At 46.4% G+C, this 21,057-nt stretch overlaps 1 long non-coding RNA gene across 1 annotated transcript; it reads right to left on the bottom strand.

The window, feature by feature from the left end:
* Window positions 1–7,295: 7,295 nt before the first annotated feature.
* LOC118026371 lies at window positions 7,296–13,190 on the bottom strand. The gene is made up of 4 exons (XR_004683547.1): window positions 13,136–13,190; window positions 11,042–11,078; window positions 8,384–8,474; window positions 7,296–8,289 (listed from the first exon to the last, which is right to left on the bottom strand). It is a non-coding gene; the product is annotated as an uncharacterized LOC118026371 (long non-coding RNA).
* Between the last annotated feature and the right edge of the window lie 7,867 nt (window positions 13,191–21,057).

The following is a 21,057-nucleotide window of genomic DNA, read 5'->3' as shown; positions in this document are numbered from 1 at the left end:
GCTGAAATCTCCCCTTGTTGCTACTAACAGTGTGACTTTAAGCTAGCCGGCTCTTTCATTGTTCCATAAACGGGAAAAATGATACCTACATGGTTCTTAGGAAGTATTAAGGCGTTAAGATTTCTCCAACTCCCGGCAGAGTGTCTGACAGACGACAGGCATCAGTCAGCGTTAGGGCCTGTCGCGGGGAGTGAGACTGGCTGTGTCTACGGAGTGTCCCTCTTACGGACGCGGTAATTCCGATGGTTTTCCAGTGGTTGAACTGATTCGCATTACCACCTGGGCGATGAGCACACCCGTCTAAACTGCCCAAATGAACACAAGACACAGAAAGACTCGGACCAGTCCTGTATCTATGAAATACACTGAAATCAGTCATTTAAAATTTTCCCGCAAGAACCATAATGCTTCAGACCTAGGTAGTCGTACTTGTGAATTGCACTAAAAAGTCAAGGAATAAACGATGCCAAATTTCTGAGATCGTGTGCAGCACTAATTAGAAAAGAGCTTTCCAAAAATACCTATGGATGCACACTCTCAGAGGTCAAGCTTCCAATCCTTTCTCTTGGTTTCCATATCTTATCTCTAGACTGAGGTGGATGTTTAGATCGAGATCGAGATCTTTATCTACATACAGATATGCATATATATTTGCCCAAGTAACAGTCATTGGAAAGATCATATCTGAAGGTTCCATCACGATAAGGAAAAAAATCTGCATTTCTCTAGATGCCTGGTTTTCACAGAGGAGGAGGCTGTGCCTAGGATTTTTCCAGGTGGATAAGGTGGAAAGGTATTCCAGGTAAAGGGCATGGCCAGTGGCCAGCCACAGAAGCCAGGGAGAGCGCAGTGGTGTGGGTGTAGGGAGGGAAGGGGGCCGCTCAGCAACACGAGGGAAAGGCTCAGTCCTGACGTGACCCCTACACCTTGGTAAGGAATGTGTTACTTGAATGGTTAAGAAAACAAGATCCAACAATGTACTGCCTATAAGAGACTCCCTTTAGCTCTAAAGACACACGTAGACTGGGAGGGAAAAGATATTTTAAGCAAATGGTAACCAACCAACCAAACAAACAAATAAACAAAACAAGCAAACGGGGGTAGCTCTAGGTACGTCAGGCAAAATAGACTTTGAACTAAAAAAACGGTAAAAAGAGACAAAGAAGGTCATCATATAATGATAAAGGGGTCAATCCACCAAGACCTAACAATTATAAACAGCTGGGCACCTGACATAGGAGCACATTATGCATAAAGTAAAAACAGAACTGAAAGAGATACGGGCTTTATTTCCAACGACACAGAGCATGTGATCCTCCAGGATCAGCTAATCTTGCTGAGGTCGGGGCAGACCGGGGCAGCCAGTGGGGAGCATGGGCTACAGATGCTGGGAAGTGGGGAGCAGGGGGTCCTGGAAGAGAAAGTAGAGGGAATCCAGGGTCAAATCAGAGAAGCATGTAGAGTTTAGCTTTTTGAACAGATTGTGTAGTATGCATAAATACTTAGCAGTACAATTCTACTTAAAATGACAATTTGAGGCTTGGTGTGTTTGAGTTCAGCTGCTGCCCACATAGTGTTCAGTCCTGGTGTCTTTTCCTCCCCTTTGCTCTACCACCCCCTTCCTGGTTTTGCTTTGAAGTGGTTTACCTTTTATGAAAAAGTTAGCTTCTAAGTGCAATTTCTCCCATGTCCACTAGGAGGAAGCAAAGTATGCAATTTTATTTTTCCATCTGCAACATTGGTTTTCAGTAAAAACACATGCTTCCACTAAATACCTACGTTACCTGATGACAGGAGTGAAAGATATATGTTTTTGGAAATATGAAAACATCATAACAAGAAACTATAATTTAACTGCAATCCTTTTACCATATACATAGCTTCTTTTAAATTGTTTCTTTTAAGTTGATGTATAAATCTGTTTTGCTCTTAGTTGGGATTATACTGCAAATTCTGTTTAGGTTCTGCATTTGTTTCACCTACCATCGTCTCATACACGTTTTCCCACATCATTCTTGACTTTTTAAATTTTAATTGAAAACCATAAGGCTTGCATATTGTGTGTGTTTACCTCTCTGCGGGTATAGGAAAGAGCATTACAAATAAGCCAGTGTAAGCAGCCACTCCCGTGGGTATTTGCCCACATCTCTGGTCCTTCCATGGGTGTATTTTGGTTAGAAGGAACGGACATTTTTGAGCTCTTAATCTACAGGCACATAGTTACCTGCGTCTGTGCTTACCTCCTTACCTAGGTGCTGCTCACACCTGTGTCTGAGCAGGTGCGTCGCATTGTCCCCTTGCCGAATTGAGATGGGTGTTCTTTTCAGGTTAAAAACACTATTATTCTCATGACTTTACTTCCAAAGGTGTCATGGTAAGTCAGCTTGGCCAAATCTTGGGATGGAAGCTGATGTGCATAATCCAAATAATTTTTCTTGATTATGAATTCACTTAATATAATCAACGGGAATGGTAAAAAAAAAAAAAAAAAAAAAAAAGAGTCAGAAGTGTATGGTCAGCAGATGGCGCCCTGCAGTTAAAATACAGCAAACAAAAACCATGGGATATTTTTCTTTCTTGCCATGATTTCTCTCTGAGCCATGACTGGTTTTGAGGCAAATATCCTGTAAGGAAAGGTTGTTCAGGATGAACCAAACACATCCTTGAGGTTAAAATGCAACATTCAGGGGCTTAGCAGGAATCCCCATGAGTCTAGAAAGTTAATAATGTCCAAATTCTAATACTGGGCTGTGCTGTATTTGTTTGCCAGTTTACTAAGGAATTTCAATAATTTTAGTGAAGACCCCCAAGAACAGTAATGAAAGGAAGGCTTCGCTTCTTCCTTTTTCTCTCTTTTGTGAAGCACCGCCTTTTCCTACCCTGACTCCTCGGTTTGCATGCATCCTAGGTAGAAAATCAGACTTGTGCCTAGGACACGTGTCCTCCGTAGCATTTTAGAAATCCTGACATTGGGCGCCTGGGTGGCTCAGTCGTTAAGCGTCTGCCTTCGGCTCAGGTCATGATTTCAGGTCCTGGGATCGAGGCCTGCATCGGGCTCCCTGCTCAGCGGGAAGCCTGCTTCTCCCTCTTCCACTCCCCCTGCTTGTGTTCCTGCTCTCGCTGTCTCTGTCTCTGTCAAGTAAATAAATAAAATCTTAAAAAAAAAAAAAAAGAAAGAAAAGAAATTCTGACATTGCTCCAAATGGTTGGTTTGGAAAGTTTTTAGAAATTCTGACATTACTCCGAATGGATGGCAGTGCCGCGGAGAGAAGCCACCCTCCAAGCAAGGGCTCGCTTAGCTGGAGGGCTTCATCCTGCCGTCACTAACCCTCGAGGTGATGGGCTCCGAGGCGGAATCTGACGCATGTCCCTTAGGTGGTGCAGGAGGTGAATGGGACTAGCACCCTTATAAAAGGGGACCCCACAGAGCTCCCTCGCCCCTTCCAACCCGTGCAGTGATGGCAAAATATCCCATTTCCCCAGAAGCCCATCGGGATCATGCAGACACCTGATCACAGATGTTCAGTCTCCAGAAACTCTTGTTGATACCCCGGCCAGACTGTGGGATTTCCTGAGAGTGGCCGGAACAGACTAAGACCAGTATTGTATTGGCATTTCAACGTCTTTACGGGGCATACACAGTAACAGAGACTCTCCCCGGATGTTCAGTGCTGTGAGATGTGATACATTGTGGAGAATCCGGAAACCGCATCCACGCTCAGCCAGCGTTGTATCCTGCACGCTTTGCGTCTCCTGTTCCGAAGCTGTGTCTGGTGGATGCTCTCTCTGGAATGCTGCCGTGTTCCCTCCAGTGGATGGTCCACCTCCTTGGATTCAGGCTTCGGGTTCCTACCAGCCTGTGTGCGTGTTGGCTCCCATGTCGGTTCAGTTCGGAAAGGCTCTGCATTGCTATCCAGACAGTCTGGGACCCGTGTGCTGGTCAGTCCTTTGATTTACTCTCAAAGTCTTTGTTTTCCTATTAGGATTGAGTCCACACGTGTGCGACCTCTGGTGTGAGGCTGATCAAAAGTTCATAAACAGCTCTGTGGGGGTCTTGTTCGTGTGCTCCCTCCCTTCCCCAGTCCCCCTGGTACTATCTGGCTTTGCATCGCTCCCCTCTGTGTCCCGTGGCCAGAAAGCGGGGGCCGTGGTGACAACACCCTGTCCTGCATGGCCTAGGTCTGCTTCTGTGCCCAAGTGCCCACGTCTGGGCATCGGGATGCCTTGACTTCAAGCTGGGGATGTTAGAGGAGAAATGGAAACTCCCATTTGCTCCTCCCACGGGCTCAGTGGTACTCTGAATTTTGGTCTTCTCCAATCTGCCAACTACCTTTACTTATTTAGTTAGTTATATTTTTTTACGATGGTAAAAATACACAACATTAAATTAACCATCTCAGCCTTCAGTTCATTATGAGGGTCAGGCGTGTTCAGTATGTTTCACATTTGGGGCAGCTGACTTCAGAACTCTTTCCATCTCGCAAAACTTAAACTCTTCCCCGTTAAACATGAACCCTCCCTTCCCAGCCCCAGCCCCTGGCAGCCACTGTTCCACTTTCTGCCTCTGTGAGCCTGACTTTACGAGCTTTAGATGCTTTATGTAAGTGGAATCCTGTAGTATCTGTCTTTCTGTGACATACGTACTGTAATGTTCTTAAGGTTCATCCATGTTGAAGCCTGTGTTGGGATTTCCTGCTCTTTAAAGGCTCCATGATATTCTATGTTATGTATGTATCATATTTTGTCTATAGGCTAATCAATAAATAGATGTTTGGGTTGCTTCCACCTCTTGGTTATTGTGGAATAATGCTGCGACGAACATGAATGAACAAATAATTTTTTGAGATCCTGCTTTGCATTCTTTCAATATGTACCCAGAAGTGGCATTGCTGAATGAGAGGGTTTTTTAAGGAATCTCCATGCTGTTTTCCATAACGACGGTACCATCTTACCTTTCCAGCAATGGTGCAGGAGGGGCCCAAGTTCTCCACGTCCTCGCCAACGCTTCTCGTCTCCCATTCCTTCAATAGTGGCCATCCTAAATGGTGTGAGGTGACACCATTCACTATTAAGTGTCCTCAAAAAGCTGCAGCACGGATTTTGTTTTGGTTTCATAGCCACATTCCACAAAAAAACAAAAAACAAAACAAAAACCGGAGTGGAGTGCGCTCGTCCCATCCAAGCCAGGACGGGAACAGCGTTGGGTTCTAGTGATTACAACTCATGAAAGAAAAGTAGAATTTCCGTTTATTGATCAAAACCACATTGTCCTTGGAACTGAAAATGCTTACAGGTTTGTGAGCAGATAATACAGATGCCCAAACCAGCCAAACGTAGCTTCCTGTTATGCCCTTTGTTTATGCCTCCCTGGAAATGTATTCTTACAACAATAAAAATTAATGGTGCTAGGCTATCGTAAAATTTATATATTTGGGATGTTATGCTTTAAGTCCTCCAGATTGAGGCAAGAATATATTTTTATGACTGTGCTAAGTGAATGGAGAAAGTTTCAATCTGACTAAGTTATTCATAACGTACAACTTCTGACTGGCAATCCTCTTTAAGATACTACTTTTTGGGGGGTAAATCAATCCGGAAAGAATTTGTTCTTCCCTCTGTGTGACACTTAATAACACGATTAGCAATAAAACCCTCCACAAGTCTTTTGGGTGTAATTCACAAAGCCAAGCATAGATAGTAAAATTCAAGTTCATTAGAGGAAACTTCTATTTTATTGAGTATACTCTGTGTTGGGAACTGGTCGACGGCCCGCAACTGACCACAACGGTGTCTCCTGCAGCAAGTTTATGCAGAGTTATCTTCTCTTCTGCCATTTTTAAGGAACAGGTGTAATTTGGAATTTATGAGCAAAGGCATTTTATTTTCCCGGGAAGGATTTGCCTTTTTTCTAAATACTCCCTATGGCTCCTATAAGTTGCTTTATTGTGCCCACATGCTCACATCTGCTTATTTCTGTGAGGGTCCTCCAGCTACAGAGGTGCTTCCAGAAGGAAGACCCCTTTCCCTGAGAAGGAAGTAGCATCCACGAGAGGAAGAGTAGATCTCTGGTGAAAAGGGAACCACGTATCTGAAACTAGTCCTGTTCTAGAATATCCAGGACATTTGTTTTCCCTCAGGATTAAGTTTGTAAACCAGATTATTTCCCTTACTATTCAAAATGGCATAGTTTTTAACATTTAGGGTACATTTGTATTTTTATCAAATTAATATGTGGAAATGGTTTAAAAAGTTTAACAAGTGCATTGCGTTTTAGAATAAGGAACCATAATCTCCTTCCCTAGTCCTGACTGTCTCTCCCCACAGAAAACTGCTTTTAACTATTTCACTGTTTACCTGCGTTCTGCGCCCCACCTAACCCCACACCACAGCCCCAGCCATGTTCTCTCAGCCTGCCATACCTGCTGTTGAGTTAAATCAATGTCTAGTGTTTACTTGGTTATTAGGACCTGAATATTGCTCTCCACCATGCAATTATTTTTACATACACCTTCTCACCCAACACGACGTTTTTCTTGCGTTACTTCGTTGGGTTGATGTGGGAGCTCACATACAAAGATGGCGCCCAATGAACTAAACCTTTCAGCTTTCATGACTTCTCTTGGTTTTCTCCTCTTGAATTGGGGCTAGGCTGACCAAGAATGTGGTAGAAGCGATACTCTGGGTCTTCTGAGGCTATGTTGTAAGGAGTCTTGTGCTTTAACCCTCCAACACCTGCTCTGGGGGAAGATGTTGGTCTGGTGTGAGGATGTGCAAGTCAGCATGTGGGGCTGCTGTGTGGACAGAAAACGATGCCTGGCCATTCTCAGGCCATTCCACTAGCAGCCAGGCACAGATGTGCCAGAGAAATGGCTTCTTGTGTGTCCATCCACTGAGGCTTCCAGTGACTCCAGTCTCTGCCAACGTCCGACAGTAACCACGTGGGAGTCCCCCAGGCGAGTCCTGATGAGCCAGGTAAGCCCACGGGACCAGATCCTGGCTCCTGACCCATGTCTTTGTCTTCCTTTCTTCAAGAATATGACATCTTTGGGGCACCTGGGTGGCTCAGATGGTTAAGTGTCTGCCTTCGGCTCAGGTCATGATCCCGGGGTCCTGGGATCGAGTCCCGCATCGGGCTCCCTGCTCCTTGGGAGCCTGCTTCTCCCTCTGCCTCTGCCTCTCTCTCTCTCTCTCTCTGACTCTCATGAATAAATAAATAAAACATTAAAAAAAAAAGAATATGACATCTTCTTCTGTCTTCCTTCAAAGTGTTACTTATGGTTCATTTGAAGTTTTCTTTTGCCCCCTCCCATCTCTCCCTTCTTGTGAGTTCTGTAATTTTTCCTTTTCTTGTTTGTCTTTGTTCCCATAGGTTTTGCTCTGTGCTCTGTTAGAGGTTCCCCAGAAGTCTGGTGACTCTTAGGTATCGGTTTTTATTTAAGAGGAAGGCACTAAAAGATCGACTGTTAATTCCGTGGGTGTTTATTGGTTTGTCAACGACCAAAGTCCAGGGCATGGTGGGGCAGGCTGGATGTTTTCATCTGCAGGGTTTGTGTTTGAGCTGTGATGTCACTTTTCTGGGTGTGGGTGTGTTGGGGCCGGGAATGAAGGCGATGATAAGCCTGTCTGCCAGAATCTTAGATATGAAGGGCAGAAGAAGCTAAGGTTGATACAATGCTTCCAACTAAAATTCTAAGAAACAAATGATAGAAACATTCTGATTCCAAAGCTGTGAAAATGAACATGTTAGTGTTGACAGAACACGGTAACTTCTGTCTCCGGTGTTTGCCTTGTCCATATCCTCAGAAGTTCCGTGACCAGGGCTCCGCAAGCTCAGTTTCTTTTGAGGATAAATAGCTCCTTTCAACCAATCATCCTGTGTCTCATCACACTTCTCAGCTTTTTGTTTGGACATAGCAGCGACCCCGATTTCTGAGCTCTTCTGGGTCTGGCTTGCTCCTGCTGGTTCCCTCTGTGGGCTGCATCAGCCTGCACCCTCCTCAGCTCACTGTCTGTCTCCCAAAGTCTTCTAGTTTGCCACCAAATTCCCGCCTTGGCTTTGTGTCCTCACAGTTTTATGCTCTGCATTCATTATGGTCAGTTTAGAGCATTTCTCGGGAACAGAGATAAGATGTGCATCACACACCTTACATTCAGCCAGAAGATTCAGCTGGATTCAAAGCCCTGCACACTTCTAAAATCACCAAGAGCAAAGTCCGAAGACAAATGAAAAACTAGGAATACACCTTAACTCATTTAACAAAACTGATTGCCTTCATGGATAAAGAGCTCCTGCAAATAAATGACAAAGAAAATAATTGAATTTTAAATATCAGAAAAGATACTCAGCCTAATTCATAGTAAGAAGAGAATGCAATTAACCTACCTGGTTTGGAAAGACAGAGAAGTTATATCACACACAGGGTTGATGACGTGTGGAGGAAAGATGCTGTTCAGCTTTCCTTGAGAGAGGGAAGCTGGAATGGCATCCAGGAAGGACATTAGGGAAACACTGTCAAGTTCAAATTATACACAGACTTTGACTCAACATTTCCATTTTGAGGAATTCGTCCTACTTCTCTACTTGAATATGTGCAAAATAGTTGAGATTTGAAAAGGCCACGTTCTTTGCATTAGCAAAAATTGGTGACACCAACGAGGAACTGGTTTAGTAAACAATAGTATGTCCACAAAGTAGACTATTAAGCCAGCCTAGCAATGATGTGAATGGAACTGGAGAGTATTATGCTAAGTGAAATAAGTCAATCAGAGAAAGACAAATACCATATGATTTCACTCACATGTGGAAATTAAGAAACAAAATAGATGAACATATGGGAGGAGGGGGGGAAAAAGAGAGAGGGAAACAAACCATAAGAGTTTCTTAATGATGGAGAACAAACTGAGGGTGGATGGAAGGGTGTGGGTGGGGGAGGGCTAGATGGGGAATGGGCATTAAGGAGTGCACCTGTTGTGATGAGCACTGGGTGTTGTATGTAAGTGATGAATCACTAAATTTTACTCTTGAAGTCAAAATCGCACTGTATGTTAACTAACTAGAATTTAAATAAAAATTTGAAGGAAAAAAAAGAATATTAAGCCAGCAAAAAAATGAGGAATCTGTTTATTTAATGATATGTGAATATTCAAAACATATTTCTGAGAGAGAAAAGCAAGGTACCAGACTGTGTCTATTGTGTTACTGTTCATGTAAAAAGGCAAAAAGAAACTCGCAGGAAACGAGAAAAGCCTGCCTGGCTGGTCCTGATACCCAAAGCTGCAGATTTCCAGGACTCATTCTGCTCCCACACCTGACTTAAGGCCATAAGAACATGGCAAAGAAAAGGCTCTCGTTGTTAGGAAGATGTCTTTCTCAGTCCTTTGGAGGGCTGGAGGAAGAACGGGGCCATGGCAAACCCTGTGACACTTTCCTATACTGGGAAGGACAGTGAGCCATGGATGCTGATCACCTTAGTGACAACATACAGAACTCAGGGAATACTGGGGACTGTCTTTATCTTGCTCTGGTGCAAATAAAAAATATTAAGATACTCTTCAAATATAATGGCAGGGTCTTAAAAACATAGCGGTTAGTTCTTAAATGAAAAATTTTAAAAAGCAATAGCACTTGGAAAGTAATTACTTCGATGAATCAGTAAAGTGGTATGATGTACCCACACGAGCAATACACAGGGATGCTGACCCAACGATGGATAGGGCATCCTGGACCCTGAAAGGGTCTCTAGCCTACTGGGCTGGGTCACAGGACCATTAAATTAAACCTTCAGCAGAGGGGAGGGTGATTCCTGCTGCAGGCCTTGCTCCGGGTTACCTGACAGCAAGCCGCAGGATGGGGCTGTGGACCCTTCACCAGTCAGACGACAGATGTCCCGGGCACCCTCTGTGCCCAGCACTGGGCAATGCACCCTGATGACATTGCTAATCAAAATACACACAGCACCACTTTTAGCCTGACCCTGGGATTTTAGACAAAGGCAAAATAGTAGCCTGATTAAAACATATCTAGTCTAGCGACCCAGATATATTTTAATTATGTTATTCTTAGATCATGAATCTTTAGTCTTAATTTTTCTTCTCCATGTGAGAAAAGCGAAAATTTAGCTAAGAAGGAATGTTTAGTCCAGATTTCTTGACCCAATGTTATACAGTCCCATACTGGATTACAATTCCAGTCTAGAAGATGTGGACTTTACAAGAGACATTGGGCTTTGGAAGCAGCCTGGTGCGCCCAGGCCCGTGCAGCGTGTGTGAGCGGAGGTCCCGCATGAAGTGCATGCCAGCTGGCCTCTGAAAGGCTCGCCTAGACATTCCAGAAGGTTGAGAAATCACCCAGGTGTGTTGGTTAATTGGAAAGGTTCGATCGTGGCTAATTGCCTGTAAGACGTTCATAGAGAAATGCTTCCAAAAGCGAAGGCAAGCATCTAACACCTGATCCTAAGAGGCAAATCTTCAAAACAGAGAGATTTTTATAAAACCATCCATATTGGATCCAGATAACAAAAAAGTCGACCACTTCCGCAAAATGGCTTTCTTTGCTATTTGCTTCCCCATTCCCTGATGGATGCCAGAATTCCCTTAGAAACTTGTCCTACACAGACCTTGAGAGGCTCGTGTCTATTATGACGTAGAATATGGGATGAGGACAAGTCAGGGTACACTCGTCTACGCTCAGGGGATTCAGTGCAGGCTGAATGGGGCTGGCCTCAGTTGTCCTTCCAGGGTCCCTGGCTCCACAGGGAGGGGACGCGTGAGGGTGGGTTGGTGGCCTTCTGATGTCTGTTCTATGTAACTCTTTTTTTTTTTTTAAAGATTTTATTTATTTATTTGAGAGAGAGGATGAGAGGAGAGAGAGAGCACATGAGAGGGGGGAGGGTCAGAGGGAGAACCAGACTCCCTGCTGAGCAGGGAGCCTGATGCAGGACTCGATCCCGGGACTCCAGGATCATGACCTGAGCCGAAGACAGTCACTTAACCAACTGAGCCACCCAGGCGCCCCTGTTCTATGTAACTCTTAACCACGTACCTCTAAGTGCAGTCTTGCAAAGGTGGTCATTTAATCCCTAGAAGAAATTAGATAGCATTTATGCAGATCATTTTGTACTTTTTCCAACTAGAACATTTGCCTGGAGGTGAATTCCTAGGACCAGTGCAAGCATATGGATGCAGTTGGCAACCCGGTCTCATATTTCTTCCAGGGAGGCTCAACAAGCAAAACCAAGCGAACAGAGCCTGCATGCAGCATCATCAGATCCAAATCCCATGAGCCTAGTGGCACGGTAGACCATGTTTACAACTCCAGGTTTGCGGTGACTCTCCTTCCACACTGGCCAGATGTAGGGGCGCTGTATGGATGGCTGGGGCGGGGGGCAACCGAAATATGCTACTGTTGTAAACTCACTTCGTTAGGTCCATCACCTCCTCCTCCTTTATTTTCCTGTCCCCTGCCCTTGTTGACCAGAGGCTCAAAGCTAATGCTGTTTTTATTGAAGCTAAGGCTTCATTAGAACCCCTCTCTTTGGGTGCTCGGTATGGGGCTTTCCCCTTGAGCACTAAGGCTCACCTTCATCAGGAAGCCTCGGGTGGCCATGCCTGCATTTGGAGATGTCATTTTCTCCAAACTCCAAGCCCCCACACAGGATTCAGTCTGAACGGCTAGTTTTGAATGCCCAACGTTGAGTTCAGTTGTAGCTCCGAAGAGAGTTCCAAGACCCAGTGACTGAGGACTGAATATAACTCTCTTTCTGCTACAAATGCTCTTACACATCATTATGTGAGTGTGTCCAGTGGTCCGTCCTTGAACCCTCAGCCAATATTTTCTCTGTTAATCCTCTCAGCTCCCAGATAATGCTCTGCACCTAACGCTTGTCTATTTATTTATTTATTTATTTTAACAAACTATTCCTTCTGGTGTATTTCCCCTTTTCTAATATGTCAACCTTTTCATAAGTTGAGCGTGATTGCTAAGAAAACAATATGCTCTAGAAGTTACTTAGCAAAATATTTTATTTTAGCCAAACTCACTGATAAGAAGTATGCTTGAAATCCCCCTGCTACATGATGATCATCTCGGCTGCTGAGATTGTGTTCCTGGTCATTAGTTAATGGAAGGTACTTATCATAGAGTAGGAAATGGCCTTGCTCAGGAAGAGGGAAATCGAATTACATTATGGAGAATGCTCCCAGAGTGCCGTCGACGGTTCCAGCCAAGTCATTTCCTGTGCTAAGGAGGTATTGTCTGGACCAGGGCGCAGCTGGAAGGTGGCCCAAGCTTGAAGGCAAATGACAATGGTGTCATTTCCATGACATAAAAAAACTGCTAAAAATAAAAAGTAAACACCACAAATCAATAGAAGAATACATAAAGTAGGTGAGCAGATATTTAAAACAAAGACCTTAAAATGGTCAATCGGCACAAGAAAGGGTACTTGACTATGCTCCTACTTCATGAAATACAAATTAAATCAGGTATGAGACACCACCTTTCATTCACACATTTGGCCAAGATTGAAAAGTCTGCTCATGGGCTGATGTGGGCCACGTGAAACATGCCATCGATGGTGGACGGAAAATGACGCCCCCATCACCTAGGACAGCTAGACAGCATGCGTGCACTTTGAAATGGATGTAGCTGGCCTCCGCATGTCCATTTATAATCACGTGATGCACTCAGCACAAGTGTGCAAGCGTGTGTATCCTGGTCAACGGGAATAAGAACTGGAGAGGAGCTACCTATGGATCAATAAACGATTTGTTAAGTGATGGTAAGTCCCCTAGTGGGGATGTAATTCTCAATCTACCTGCACAACACATCACGGGCCCGGACCCTGCTGCCCCCCTCCCACCACCTCGTACCCAAGTCTGATCCACAGGATCGCCCAGGTGGTCTTCCTGGTTCCTTTTGGGTGACCTTGAATTGTATCGCCTGATCCCGAATCAACAATCCTCGCTGGCCGGGCTGGCAAGGTTTAGGCTCACTGCTATGTGTCGGTTCTAGACAGAAGTACCTTTACGAAGGTTAAGATGTCGCCTGGACAGAGTGCTTTGCTGCCCAGGTAACCAGCTCCTCTTACCGACGCCTAGACCTGTCCACGCCATTTCAATCGCAACAAAAACTCACCCTTCTTCTCTGGGATGCGGGTGCTTCACACGACCATATCCTTCTAGCCTTTCCCACCACCCTGTAGAAAGGCTTCTGCTGAGGATGAGGTCGTTTTTGTTCAGGACACACCCTCATCCCGAGGGTTTCCTGACTTTGTTTCCTGACGTTCTCAGCCACAGAGTCTAATGAGGTCCCGTTGGGCAGGCCCCGCGATGTCTCCCACACCAGAAGGTGGCTGCCCGCCGACCCTGACAGCACCCACAAGCTCCCATGCCTCCCACAGCTGCTGTTCTCCTCAGGTCCAGTCACGATTATGGGACAGCACAGCATCGCGGCTGAACTAAACCTACACTAATTGTCCCGAATGTTCCCGCAGCTGTCTGCCCTCAGGGTGGGGTGCGGGGCGTGGGTGGGGGTACAAGCCCAGAGTCTGGCCTCAGATGCCCAGGCCGGGGCGGGCACATTTCTGGAGTGGGGGAAATACTCTCCTAGGATTCATCTGGCTTTTTGTCAGAAGCTGTTCTGCACTCACTGGCAGGAGCCCGGGCCCTCCCTCTCTCTCTTGACATTTCCTCTACGGACCTTCTACCTCCTTCTTTCCTCTCCCTTCCCTTCCCAGGGTCTTAAGGGCACACAAAACACCTGTTACACGAAACCTGAGATTAATTCCCCAATGAGTTGTTTTAGACACTATTTTCAAAGTGGGTGAAGTCAATTGTATGCTGCCTAGGATCGTTCTCTAGGAAAAATAAGACCATGAACCCTGAGTGTAGACTTGACTCCTATTTTTGGAAAAACTTCCCTTAAATTCTAAGTCCTGAAACCGACATGTGGCTGGGGGCAGGTGGAAGGAGATCCACTGCTGTTGGACTTCTCTGTTTGTGTGAAGATGGGCATCTGTCACAGTGGAGGTGGGGTGGGGGGTGGAGAGGCGGTCCCGGCTGGGGTTGCCGTGGTCCCAGGGCAGCCATGAGTTCTGGTCTGCTTTGCCACGGCCGCCTGCTCGTTCCCCGGCACAGTTGCGTGTCCTGTGCACTGAGCATGGAGACGGGGTTGGGTGCAGGAAGGCGGGGGGGGGATATCAAGGAAACTGCCAGGAAGGTGGTTGCTCCCGTGTGCAGAACCCACGCCACGGATAACTTCTCTGAATATCTATACACACAAGAAGGATCTGACATCTCTTCTGTGCTTAAGTTTTTTGACTTATTTTATTTTGGCTTAGCAAACAAAGCCACTATTTAATGCAAAACATTTTGGGATCGTAAAAGTATACGGTGTGCTCGTCTTCTGTTAAATAAATGTTATTAAGAAAGATAAACTTCCTGTTTTTTTAGGTGTGGAAAAAAAATCTGGCCCTAGACCTCGCCCTGTCTCTCCTGTCCTCCTCCCGCCGGGTCTCGTGGGCCTGCGGGTCCCTCCCACTGGCCAGCCCCACGGAGGTGACAGAAAGGCCCGGCCCATCCTGCTACCTTGTGGAGCCTCCCCGACCACCTTTGTCAGAAGGGAGCTTTCCTTGTATGGCCTCATCCTGAGCCGATCTTATGTCAATGCACATGCCCTGTTTCTTGCAATACGTGATGTGTGTTCTCCATGCACTTGGCGAGTCTGGAGAAGCACGTTTGGCTCAACACATTCCCTCTGCAAGCACCTAACACGAGAACACGGGTGTGGACCACGGCTGGCCGCTGGGGGAGTGCTCACCTTGGTAACCTCTGGGTTCGACTTCTGAATGCAAAAAGGAACTGTCTCTTATTTTATCCAATAGCCAGATACTGAACGGTCATCCTTGTTGGGTTGCTGAGCACCTGCAGCCCAAGGTCAATAGTGAGGTGGAAGTCAAGCCCAGAGCGGCAAGAGCGGCACCTACCCGTAGCTCAGAGGTTCGAAAACTTAAGTGAGGCTGGAACCCGCCCCTCCTGCAGGCCCCTGGAGGGTCTGGGGCAGGTCTGGGATAGAATCCCGGGAGTTGGGAATTTGCATGGGAATGAGTTTCTCAGTGGAGTCCGATGCCAGTCAAAGCTGACACAGCTCTGAGACACTCGGCCTTGGCCTCGATGGCTCTTTCCAGTTGGAAGGGCCGCTGTCCTATTGGGGGGGCCTCTGCCCAGGACCAGGTCAGTTCTTTGTGGTGAGCAATGCGTCCCTCTTGCCGCAGGCTGGAGCACTCAGGCTCCCCCCACAAAGGGCCACCTACAGGCCACTGGCATGCAGGGCATCCTGAGACAAGGGGCTGACCCACGTTTGGAGCTTACCTTTCCAGTTTCCCTGTGTCCATGCTCTTTCTTCTGTCTGACTTAGTCAGGTCGAGAGCTGGTCCGCCTCTCTATCTAGATCCACTGCATCCGCCCGCCCTCACACGCCTCCCCAGGCCCCCAGAACCAGAACTCGTGGATTTGCCCTCAGAGCCACCCCCCTGGCCCCACTCAGGCACAGCCTCGGACAGCACGAGCAACTTGGGGGTCTCAGTCGGCAACCCCCTCCATCCTCGCTGCCACCACCACGAGGCCTGCTTCGGACTCGGGTTGTCCTGACTGCGTTCCAGGAACTTTAGGATAGCAAAGTCGATATGCAAATAAACTGGACTTAAACAGCACTCGCTGAGCCTCTGGGGAAACGCTCATTGCATAAATGACCGAGATCTTGTCTCCACCAGAGATGCTGGTCTCCGGGGGTCCCGTGGGATGCTCCTTAGTGGAAACTGAGCTCTCAGGAAGCCCGAAAGCAAATGCATGCCCCGGGGCATAATCAGACATCCAGAGAGAGGCCTGAGAAATCTGTCTTCCTCAGTGGTTGGTTTCATCTAATGAACAGATGAAGAGTCGCAGGTTTCCAAGGGCAGGACATGCAGGAAGGGAGCAGTTCTATGGGTATTTATCTATTTCTCCCCCATTGTAGAACCAGCTGTGCTTTGCTTCTTTTTCGGCACTTCTAGACTTTTCCTCAAAGCTTCTGGCTGACAACACAGCTGTGCTGTGGGCCGTGTCGACACGGGGTGCTGGGGGCTCAGCGCATCTACAGCCGGTCCAGGAAACTCCCTCGGACCCATCCCGGGAGCTCTTCCCTTACTCTTGTGCCCACGTGGATGCCGTGTCATCTGCCTGTTGGATCAGCGAAGGAACGAGACAACCCCAGGCACTCGTGCAAAGGGGTTGGTGTATGATGGTGAACTGCTTCCTTTAGCCAAGACTCCCCCTGACATATACACCACTATCTAATATATTGAAATTCAGTTATCAATAAAATAGTGCATTCTGACGATCTGGAACGGGCAGCGCACACCAGGTTCTCCTAACAGCCCGTACAGGACAATAACGAGCCACGGTTTCCTGTTTGGCTCAGAGAACGCCTCCTTCTAGAAATGCCCATGCCAACTTCCCCTGCTTTCTCCTATTCGACGGCACCCTCCTTGCTCCTTTTATTAAAACGCCTTTCTGTCTAACTAAACGTTCTCCTTTGTTTGCTGTTCCTTTTCTTCCACTGCAGCTGGCATGCCTACAAATCTACCACTTCTTGCCACGCGCCACGTAATTTAAATGCGCAGTTCGTAAACGGATGCTTTATGAAATCCAGAGGCCTAATTGGCAATGGGAACTGCTGGAAATCAAAGGAGAAAAGAATGACTGGGTGTGCTGTGCTGTTACTGGAATTGGAGGCAAGTGTTTTCAATCTTTACGGAAATGAAGGGCCTGTCCTTTGTGTGATACCCCTGAGCTCGCAGGGGCTCTCTCCGCTGTACGGAGGTGCAGAAACTGACGGAGGGGTGTAGCTGCAGTGGAGACCTCACTCTTTCCGGATCAAAGCTGATATACGTTATATACATTGTCCTACAATTTTGGTTTATCTCCTGCTAGTTTTCAAATGACACGCTATAGAAATGATACATCAGCATTCCAAGGAAACTCACTTAATTGCTAATTATTTCATTTCGATTTTCTAACAGTGGGAGCAAAAGTTGCATGTTTATGCTGCTGGTGAATAAAGTGGAATGAGCATGGCTAGAAAGCTTTTTATGATAAACTCTGCAGAATAATTTGTAAACCAAAAAAGGCATTTTAATTAGGAAATACTTGTACACTCAGGAAACAGGGGGTAGTTGTGAAGTGTTAACTCAAAGTCTCCCTTCCCTTGACTCCGTTTTGCTCAAGACCCTCCCGGACTCGAGCACCTGAGCAGAAGGGGACAAGGCCCTACAAGGAAGTTGTCTCCGCAGAATCAGACAAACATATGGAATCAATAGCTTTTCAGTTAAAATAAAACCTGTTTGGTTTTCTTTAAGATTTAATTTATTTAAGATTTAATTTAATTTTATTTAATTTTGAGACTTAATTTAATTTAATTTAAGATTTAATAAACGTGATTTAAGATTCACACGTTTTTCGTACACCCGAGAACATCAGGTGTGTTCCTAATGTGGACACCAGCCCACCACCACCGAGGTGAGGGTGGGTGTCGCCCCACCGCCCTCAGCCGGTGTGCTGGCAGGTGCCCCATCCTGAGCCAGGGCTCCGTGCCCAGCTCCTGACACTCGGCCCTACCCGGGAGCAGACCAGAAACAAGATCAGAGGGTTCTGTGAGGTGTTTCAAAAGAACTCCCCCTTTCAAGAATGGAAAGTGACAAATAAAAAATTAAGCGGTAAAGAAAAAGTGGCAAAAAAATAATTCTAAGACTGAAAATCTGTTTACAAATGGTGCACATTGCAGGACAGAAAAGAGCAGGTAGCACAATGTAGGAGACAGACGTGTGAAACGGAGACCAGACCTGTCCTCCACGTTAGCTCTCGACACCTGTTCACGAAATGCACATCACGTGCTCTCCGAGGTGCTCGGCTCACAGAGCCACGTGCCCTGGGCCAGGGATGCAGACAGGTGAGGGCTGTGCTTCCTCTGGCCTCCCCTCGTCCTCTCCCACCTGCTGGGAGGGGGGCGGGCAGCCGTCAGCCGTGGCGCCGAGCATCATGTCCCGGAGCTTTGTCTGAGCCACCGGAGTGCAGTGGCTTTCTCCTTCCACCATACCTAGCTTTCCTTTTCCTCTAGATCACTTTTTCTGCAAAAGCTAATGCGCTCTTGTGTAGGGACCCTGCCTTCCACGCTCACCTCCAGTTGCTGAGTGGTGATCTACTCACGCTCCCGACTCTTCAAGCCCAGCTTCCAGTCCTGCTCACACGGAGACCCTCACAATGGAATGAGCCCACCCACCCCTAAGTGCGGAGAGGGCGCTTTAGTCATTTGCCGTAGAAACTAGGCTAGCAGATGCAATCCCATCGGGAAGACGCCGGGAGAGTTTGAACATGCCACAAGCACGTTTTAGCATTAAAAGTCTTGGAAGACTTAAAGCCGCTTCTCAGCATATTAGTTGTGGATACTACCATTTTATGACATTTGTGGCAATCTTCTGAAGGTAGACAAGCAGTGCATCTGGATCAGAGTTCTCCTGGCTGTGTTCTGGGCGGGTTGGGGTCCACCTCCCCATCCCCCAATGAGTTTTTGGACTGCGTTACCATTTTACTAATCTAACTGAAATTCCCCTCTAAAGTTTCCCCTTGAAGATGAGGAAGGAACGGCAAGGTGGAGTTAGATAATAAAAGTCCTCTTATTGTCCTTTTAATAACTGTGTCTTGTTCTCAAGGTGACATCCATGTGTTTGTAGCAGCTGGGTCCTGGTCAGAAAGCCCCTGCAGGCCACCCGGCAGCAGATCCTACTCATTCTTCCCAGCTCCTCTCCGCTGGGCAACTTCTGAGAACTTCAGAACAAACACCTGTCCCCAGCTGCTCACCCCGCACCTGCTTCCTGGTCTAGGAGAATCACATCGCCGTCCACACTGCTGTCCACGGGATAAGCCCAAGGGTCACCCTTGACACCACACGGGCCTCCGTCTTAGACGGGCAGCCTCGCTGGTAGCTTCCTTTGTGCAGGGTGCATCCTGCCTTCCCTGAGCCTGGGGCACTGCCGCCTTTTCGAGCTCCGTGAGAAACAAAGACCGAAAACGCACTTGGAAGTCATGACTATGTCAGTATAAAGACAGATATTCTCTGGTTACATTTATTATATATGTATCATTATCTTCGCTTTCCTTGTATTTTCAGAGAAATTAAAATTAAAACATATTCCTGGGGCCCTGAAATTATTATGGAGCCCAGACCCTGTGCCGCCCGGGTCTCAGGGGTCAGACGCCCACTTTCCATTCTCCTCACACCTGCTTCCTCTCTGCCTGGTGCCGTCCCTCATCACCTTCCTTCTTGTTCAGATGTCTTGCTCTTTAATGTACAAGGTGTTTGGTCTAGGCAGAGGCACAAGTGCTTACATTCAAGGTGTCCCTGTTTTCCTAGGGCGCGCAAACACACATCGCGCGTTGTGTTGCTCACATAGACCTCTGCAGTGTCCAACGGTGCTGACCCATTGACCACAGCCAGTCTGTTCTCCTTGCTACTCCCGCTTTCACCTTCCCTATGGCAGTCCGTCCCCAGTCAAGCTCCCTCTTCCAGATACCCGAGGCTGGAGCCATTCCCGGCTGCCTACAAATGCCCGATTGCCCCATGCACTTGGTACGCCGGGGAGAGCTCTCATACTCCCCCATATTCATGGCCCCTCTTTCCACTGGTGACATTGATCGAATTCCGCATAGCTCGGTCATGGTCACGTTCCTGTCTCCTGGATTTCTCTCCCATCTCCTACCACTTTATAGCTGGGGGCCCTACCTCTGAGGAGTACGTCAAGCGCTCCTATCAACAATGCCAAATTGACAGCTCTTTGTTCTTTTTGTTTTTTTGAATAGAGGAATATTCTCTATTTATGAAAGGAATGAGCCATAAAGCATTCCAGTTGATCTGTTACATCAATTTCAGATATTTGGTGTAATTAGTGTTTTTATTAACTTCTCACACTCAAAAGTCACTGATTTCTCTTAAAGAAGTTAGCATCATTCAAATTAGGAAAAGCTCATTTTACAAAGTAAATTTGCAAAGAGCCCTTGCGTAAAATCCCAAAGCCATTTCAGGACACAGATTTTGCCACTTCGGATGTTTTTACCCTATTCTCTTATTTCTGAAGTAGTAAAAATCCGGTTCACTGTATCTCATGTTCCTGAAACAGGAAGTTTGCTTCCTAATTTGAGCTTACCCCTGGATGTTTGGGACTAGGAAAGGGGATTTCCATTATGAGGACTTCACAAGTTACATTTTCTAATACTTTATTTGACAGCTATGTTGGTGGACAATAAGGTGTACATATTTGAAGAGTTTAATTTGATGAGCTTTGATGTATGCATGCACCTGTGAAAACATTATCACAATCAAGATAACAAAGACATCCAACACCCCCAAAATTCCCTGATGCTTCTTCATAATCCCTCCATCCTGTGGCCACCACCCAGCCCCCGGCCACCACTCACCTGCTTCTGTGCATTCACTGGGATTTCAGGTACGTGGAACCCTGGGCTACATATTATTGTTTATCCTCTGCCTTCCCTCTGCACATTTTGAGATTCATTTATGTTGAAATTCGGTAACGTTAGCCCTCTAGCTTTGTCTTTTTCAAAGTTGTTTTGTTATTCTCTGCCTTTTCCATTTTCCCATGGATTTTAGAATGAAGAGGTCAATTTCTACGGAAAGCTCCCTGGGATTTTGATAGGGATTGTGTTGGATGTGGGGTTATGATTGGAGAGAATGAACATACAAACAACGCTGGCTCTTCTCACCTGTGAGCATGCGTATCTCCCCATTCATTCACTTAATGTCCCTCACCAATGATCTGCATCTACAGTGTGTTACAGGCCTTTTCCTTCTGTCAAATGTATCCCTAGGTATTTTGTTTTTTGTTTTTGTTTTTTTTTAATGCCACTGGAGGTGGTGGTGTCTTTTTTGTTTGTTTGTTTGTTTTTACATTTCAGTTTCCAATTCTTATTTGTCAGTTTATAGAAATAAAATTTTTTCTGTATATTGAT

Source organism: Mirounga leonina, unplaced genomic scaffold (genome assembly GCF_011800145.1).
Source record: "Mirounga leonina isolate KUSES-001 unplaced genomic scaffold, KU_Mleo_1.0 Mir_224, whole genome shotgun sequence".
NCBI classification, from domain to species: Eukaryota; Metazoa; Chordata; class Mammalia; order Carnivora; family Phocidae; genus Mirounga; species Mirounga leonina.
Note: the sequence above shows the minus strand (reverse complement) of the source record. Positions and strands in the feature narration are given on the sequence as shown.